The following is a 6079-nucleotide window of genomic DNA, read 5'->3' as shown; positions in this document are numbered from 1 at the left end:
AAACAAACAAACAAACAAACAAAAACCTGACAAACTGCTAACAATATTTGAAATAGCAGCAATAATTAACTAAGCTAACATCCATTTGAGGATCTGCCATTTGGTATGTGACTTCTCATCCAAGCTAGTGGTTTCTTTACTTAGCTGATAGCTAGTACAGAGGTCTCTACTTTGGCTGCACATTACAATCACCTGGAGAACTTGGAAAAAGAAAAAACCTCAGACCACACTCCAGCTCAATTAAATCAGAGCCTTGTGGTGAGTCGCAGACATCAGTGTTTCTTTAAAGCTTCAAGGGAGACTCCAAGGTGCAGCCAAGGATCAGAACCTCTGCACCATGGTTTCAAAGTATCACCAAAGTGTCTTACTGGTCCTAGAAAGGATCTGGGATTGCTGGACTTTAAAAGTTGCCAGCACATAATCCTACCATATTTAGGCAGGGGAGCTGGGTACCAATTATGAAACTTCCCACTAATGAAGTGACTGGGAACGATAACTTTGAGAGGAACGGCAGTTTTCCTTGCTTGGAAACCATGATGCTGTACATGCCCACCCACTGAATCAGTAGCCATCATGGCAGGGTTTGGAAGTTGTGGGGGGAGAGGGTGAACACCAAGAAGTCCTTGCTGAGCCTGTAGTTCAAACCAGATTCTTAGATCAAGTCCATAGTGAATAGAAGCAAGTCTGCTAATTTCCAACTGCTTGAGGGTCCAAACCTCAAGCTCCCAGGAGGCAGAGTGAGCAAGGACAGGGCATGTGAAGTAAAGGAAGTCCCTGCCAGTAGCAGGGACTAAGCTCTTCAGATGCTGAGAGAAGCTTGTGGGGGGAAAGCATGAGTGATGAAACTGGGGAATATTCTGCCTGGCCTCCCACTCTTTCGGAACTTCTATTTGTCTTCTGCAGTGAGGGATATATTGGGTTAGCCAAAAAGTTAGTTCAGGTTTTTCGTAAGATGTTACAGAGAAACCCAAACAAGCTTTTTGGCCAACCCAATAGCTCCAGGGCTAGAAAATGCTCTACCCTTACCCAACTTAGTTTCTCATGACCGGTGAGCCCTGAGGTAACAAAATAGTTGCATCAGAGGAGTTTTGCTGAAGCCAGTACTAGTGCCTCAGATTCGGGTATTACACTGCTGAACCTTATCCATTTATGTATTTTCCAAAAAGTCACATTTCCCCTTAGGTGGAGCCAGTGTAACTTAAATTCACAGCTTTCACAAAAACCACATGATCATCTCAGTAGATGTAGAAAAAAGCATTTGACAAAATCTTTTATGATTAAAAGTCAACAAACTAGATTTGAAGGGGAACCCCCAAATCCTGAGAAAGGACTAAATTGAAGGCAGTACAAACAGAATCCCAATTTAACAAATATCAATCCATCTAGCCTCTCGTTGGCTGAGAACTCTCCAGTGCTCCAGCAAAGTGTCCAACCTCATGCTGTTTTGCTTTTGAAGTTCTAATGAATTCATATTCCAGGAAGAGCCCTGTATATCAGACACTTTTACAAATGCTGACCCAACTCACGGTTGGCTTACTTACCAAATCTATTTTTATTTAGGTGAAATGTGCTTTATATAGCAATTGGAGTTTTAAAAATAGCAATTGGATTTTAATGTTAACTCATATTTAGTTCTTGTTAGAAAATCTGACAGGCTTTTCAAAATACATTGGTGAAGGACTTCCATGGTGGCACAGTGGTTAAGAATCCGCCTGCCAATGCAAGGGACACGGGTTCGATCCCTGGTCCGGGAAGACCCCACATGTCGTGGAGCAACTAAGCCCGTGCGCCATAACTACTGAGCTTGCGCTCTAGAGCCCGCGAGCCACAACTACTGAGCCCACATGCCACAACTATTGAAGCCCGTGCGCCTAGAGCCCACGCTCTGCAACAAGAGAAGCCACCGCAGTGAGAAGCCCGCGCACCGCAACGAAGAGTAGCTCCCGCTCGCCAAAACTAGAGAAAGCCCGCGCGCAGCAACAAAGACCCAACGCAGCCAACAATAAATAAAATTTTAAAAATATATAGATTGGTAAGTTGGGGAAGGGAGGATTTTATGTCAGCACACACAGGTCAGGAACCAGGGCGTGTTGGCTAGATGCTGCTTTCAACCCCAGATCTGATTCTAGTTTTCACTAGGTAACAAGTGATCACTAGGGGGTCAGATCCTTGGGAAAAGCACAAAGATAAACGAAGTCCCTGCAATTCTTAGGTGGTGACCACTCAGCCCTTGTCAGGTGGCTGAAGCACTGAGGGGCCAGAGTCCGTGCAGAGATGGGGAGAACGTGACCACATGGAGTGGGGAGCACAGGGGGCTTGGGGTATGGATCGGCCACTGCAGACCGAGTGCTTCCCGCGTCCTGGGAACCATCATGTGGGGTCACACTGCCGCCTCCCTAGGAAGCAAGGGCTATAGGAACTTGGCATTAGGAGAACTTCTATCATATTCAGTGAGAGGGGACCTAGCCCTGTTCTCAGGGGGCTGAAGTGGACTCTCCTCCAGGTCTCCCTCTCCTCCCCTCTTAAGTAAGAGGTACCCGTTCCCAGGGCCCCACAGCACCAGGCAATGAGGACCTGCACCACCTCTGGTGAGGCAGCCGACAGGCACCAGCAGGGGCCGGAGTCAGACTTGCTCACCTAAGCCTGGGGTCAGGCTCACAGGGGCGAGGGCTGGGAGCCTGCATGGCCAATGCAGCACGGCTCCAGCTCCCTCCCAGGCCCCTGTGGGTCACGCCGTGGGAGGATGCCTGGGTTTGCCTGGCCGGCTCTTGTGGTGGTCAGCATCACACTGGCTGCTACAGCACTTGGGAGCATTCCCACTGCTTAAAAACTGCTCCTCAGCCGTAACCCCCAAGTAGCCAACATACAAGTCCGAGTTTGCCACACCCCCCGCTGACTCAATGCTGGCCCTGCCCTGTGGGGGCAGATGCTCAGCTGGGCTGGTTCCCCTGCCCTCAAGCTACCTGCCCAGATTCTACTCCTCTCCTCTGGCCCAGGCAGCTGAGGCTCCAGAGGGCCCCAGTGCAGGGTTCCACCCAAGTTACAACCAATGCAGATAGAGAAGAAGCTTGCCAGAGCCCAGGCAAACATCCAAATTCAGGGATTGGGAAGGCAGGTGGGACTGAGGGTGGAGGCCTCAGCTGATCTCTCTTCACAAGCGGCAGAGCTCTCTGAAGCCAAGGCCAGGTGGTATATGCTGTACAAGGTCCAGGGACCCTAACTGAGGACTCCACATCTTAGCCTTGACGCTGATACTTGGCTCTGAGATGCTCTTGCCTCACCCATGGATGACCCTCAGCCAGCACCATATGCTGGAGGGCTCAGATGGAAACAGGGAAGGCCAAGGAACTTCCAAGTTGTTCCCCTTGTCACATTCATGCTATCACTCCATAAACAAAAATGTATTGATCCTGTAAGTTCTGGGCCTAATACTTTTTTTGAATTATCTAAATGGCAGTCCAGACTTAACCACGTGCAGAAAAGAACTTGATTCAGGATTTTCCATAATGTCACTCTTAAATTCAAAACTGAGTTGAAAAGCAATTGTAACTACAATAATGATTTAGGCAGCACAATTAATTCTAAATCATTTTAGTACATAATACCATGATGATTAATTTTACGTGCCAACTTGACCAGGCCACAAGGTGCCCAGATATTTGGTAAAACATTATTCTAGGTGTGTCTGTGAAGATATATCTGGGTGAGATTAACACATGAATCAGCAGACTGAGTAAAGCAGACTGCCTTCCCTAATGTGGGTGGGCCTCATCCAATCAGGGAAGATACCAAATAGGCCAATACTCCCCTGAGCAAAAAAGGAACTCCTTCTGCCTGCTAGCCTTCCAGATTTTCCTGCCTTGGGACTTGAACTGAAACATTGGTTCTTCCTGGTTCTCAAGCTTGCCAGCCTTTGGACTAGAACTTACACCAATGGCTCTCCTGGGTCCCCAGCTTCCTGACTGCAGCTCTTGGGACTTATCGGCTTCCATAATCATGTGGGTCTTATTGTCCTTATACTACATCTCTCTCTCTTTTTTTTTTTTTGCGGTGCGCGGGCCTCTCACTGTTGTGGCCTCTCCCGTTGCGGAGCACAGGCTCCGGACGCGCAGACTCAGCGGCCATGGCTCACGGGCCCAGCCGCTCCGAGGCACGTGGGATCTTCCCGGACCGGGGCACGAACCCGCGTCCCCTGAATCGGCAGGCGGACTCTCAACCACTGCGCCACCAGGGAAGCCCTATACTACATCTCTTATATATATCTCTCACACAAATGCGCGCGCACACACACACACACGCCCTACTGGTTCTGTTTCTCTGCAGAACCCTGATGAAGACAACGCCTATACATTACTTACTAGATAGTTAACACATATCAGTGCCTAGATGCGTGCTCTCCACACTGCATCTCCCCACCCTGACCCAACACGGGCGTATGCGTAGCTCTCAGCACCATGCCGCCCAGCACGTAGAGGGACTGGACCCGAGAGCGGAATGAAGGGAAGGATGGACTCAGGGCTAGATGGGCAGTGGGCTGGCAAGCATTTAAGGAGAGAGGGCCACATATGTCCATTAGCCTCTGTCCTCAGAGGGCTAAAAGGGACAGTGGGCGTGACCATGGTTATGCTCTTCACAGCCTTCCCCAGACTGTCTTCACAAAGGGCTGTACTAACTTATTTCGCCACCAGCGGGGCATGAGGGTGCCTAGCTGGCCATGTGCTCATGCACAGCCCTTTGCACTCTTTACACCAGGGTTTTGAACATTCCAGGAAAAGAGGCATGATATAGTGAGTGAAGGTGGCCATGCAAAGGGGCTGGAGATCGAAACGCTGGGTACAGGTTTATAACTGCCTTATTTGAGCAATGATGAAACAATTTATGGATCGTGTTAAACCTTCAAGATCAGTATTTCCCACCTTGAGCTGATCTGTATTCTATTTTACACCTCTGCTGGTCAAATATTTTTTTTTACTGTGGTAAAATACACGTAACATAAAATTTACCATTTTAACCATTTTTAAGCATACGATTCAGTGCCATTAAATACATCTCCACTGTTGTGTAACCATCACCACCATCCATCTCCAGAACTTTTCATCAACCTGCCCATTCCCTCTCCCCGCAGCCCCTGGAAACCACTATTCTATTGTACTTTCTGTCCCTATGAATTTGAATGCCCTAGGTACCTCAGGTAAGTGAGATCATACAGTATTTGTCCTTTTGTGACTGGCTTATTTCACTTAGCATAATGTCCACAAGGTTCATCCACGTTGTAGCATATGTGAGATTCTCCTTCCTTTTTAAAGGTTGAATAATACTCCATTACATGTACGTACCACATTTTGTTTACCCATTCATCCACTGATGGATACGGATTATTTCTACCTTTTGACTATTGTGAATGATGCTGCTAGGAACAAATATCTCTTCAAAACCCTGCTTTCAATTCTTTTGGGTATATCCCAGAAGTGGAACTGCTGGATCATATGGTTTTTTGAGGGAAAACCATACTTCTTTCTATAGTGGCTGTATCACTTTACATTTCCACTCAAACATTATTTTAAAATATCTTCTGCTGCATTCAAGTCCAGTTACCACTAAAGGAGTGTTTTTGAAACAAACAAACAAAAAAGAATCATCTTTTATGTGCCCTTGCCCTTTAGAAACTGCCTCCACAAATTCTAATAAATTTTGCTAAATTCCCATTTGTTTATAAACATAAAAAATAATAAGAAAACAGGGCTTCCCTGGTGGCGCAGTGGTTGAGAGTCCCCCGGCTGATGCAGGGGACACGGGTTCATGCCCCGGTCGGGGAGGATCCCGCATGCCGCGGAGCGGCTGGGCCCATGAGCCATGGTTACTGAGCCTGTGCGTCTGGAGCCTGTGCTCCGCAACGGGAGAGGCCACAACGGTGAGAGGCCTGCGCACCACAAAAATAATAATAATAATAATAATAAGAAGAAGAAGAAGAAGAAGAAGAAAACAAATAAATCATTTTGAAATAATACATCAATAAATTGCATTTAGGACACCACGCAGAAATGATACGGCCCTTTTGTTTTATCTGTTTGTTTTTCCT

At 47.3% G+C, this 6079-nt stretch overlaps 1 protein-coding gene across 6 annotated transcripts in view; it reads right to left on the bottom strand.

Annotated features, from left to right (window-relative positions):
- The window catches only part of CLYBL (citramalyl-CoA lyase), a 237867-nt gene that overhangs the window by 100590 nt on the left and 131198 nt on the right, over positions 1–6079 (bottom strand). The window lies entirely within an intron of this gene.

The sequence above is a fragment of the Physeter macrocephalus genome, chromosome 13 (genome assembly GCF_002837175.3).
Source record: "Physeter macrocephalus isolate SW-GA chromosome 13, ASM283717v5, whole genome shotgun sequence".
In the NCBI taxonomy this organism is placed as follows: Eukaryota; Metazoa; Chordata; class Mammalia; order Artiodactyla; family Physeteridae; genus Physeter; species Physeter macrocephalus.
Note: the sequence above shows the minus strand (reverse complement) of the source record. Positions and strands in the feature narration are given on the sequence as shown.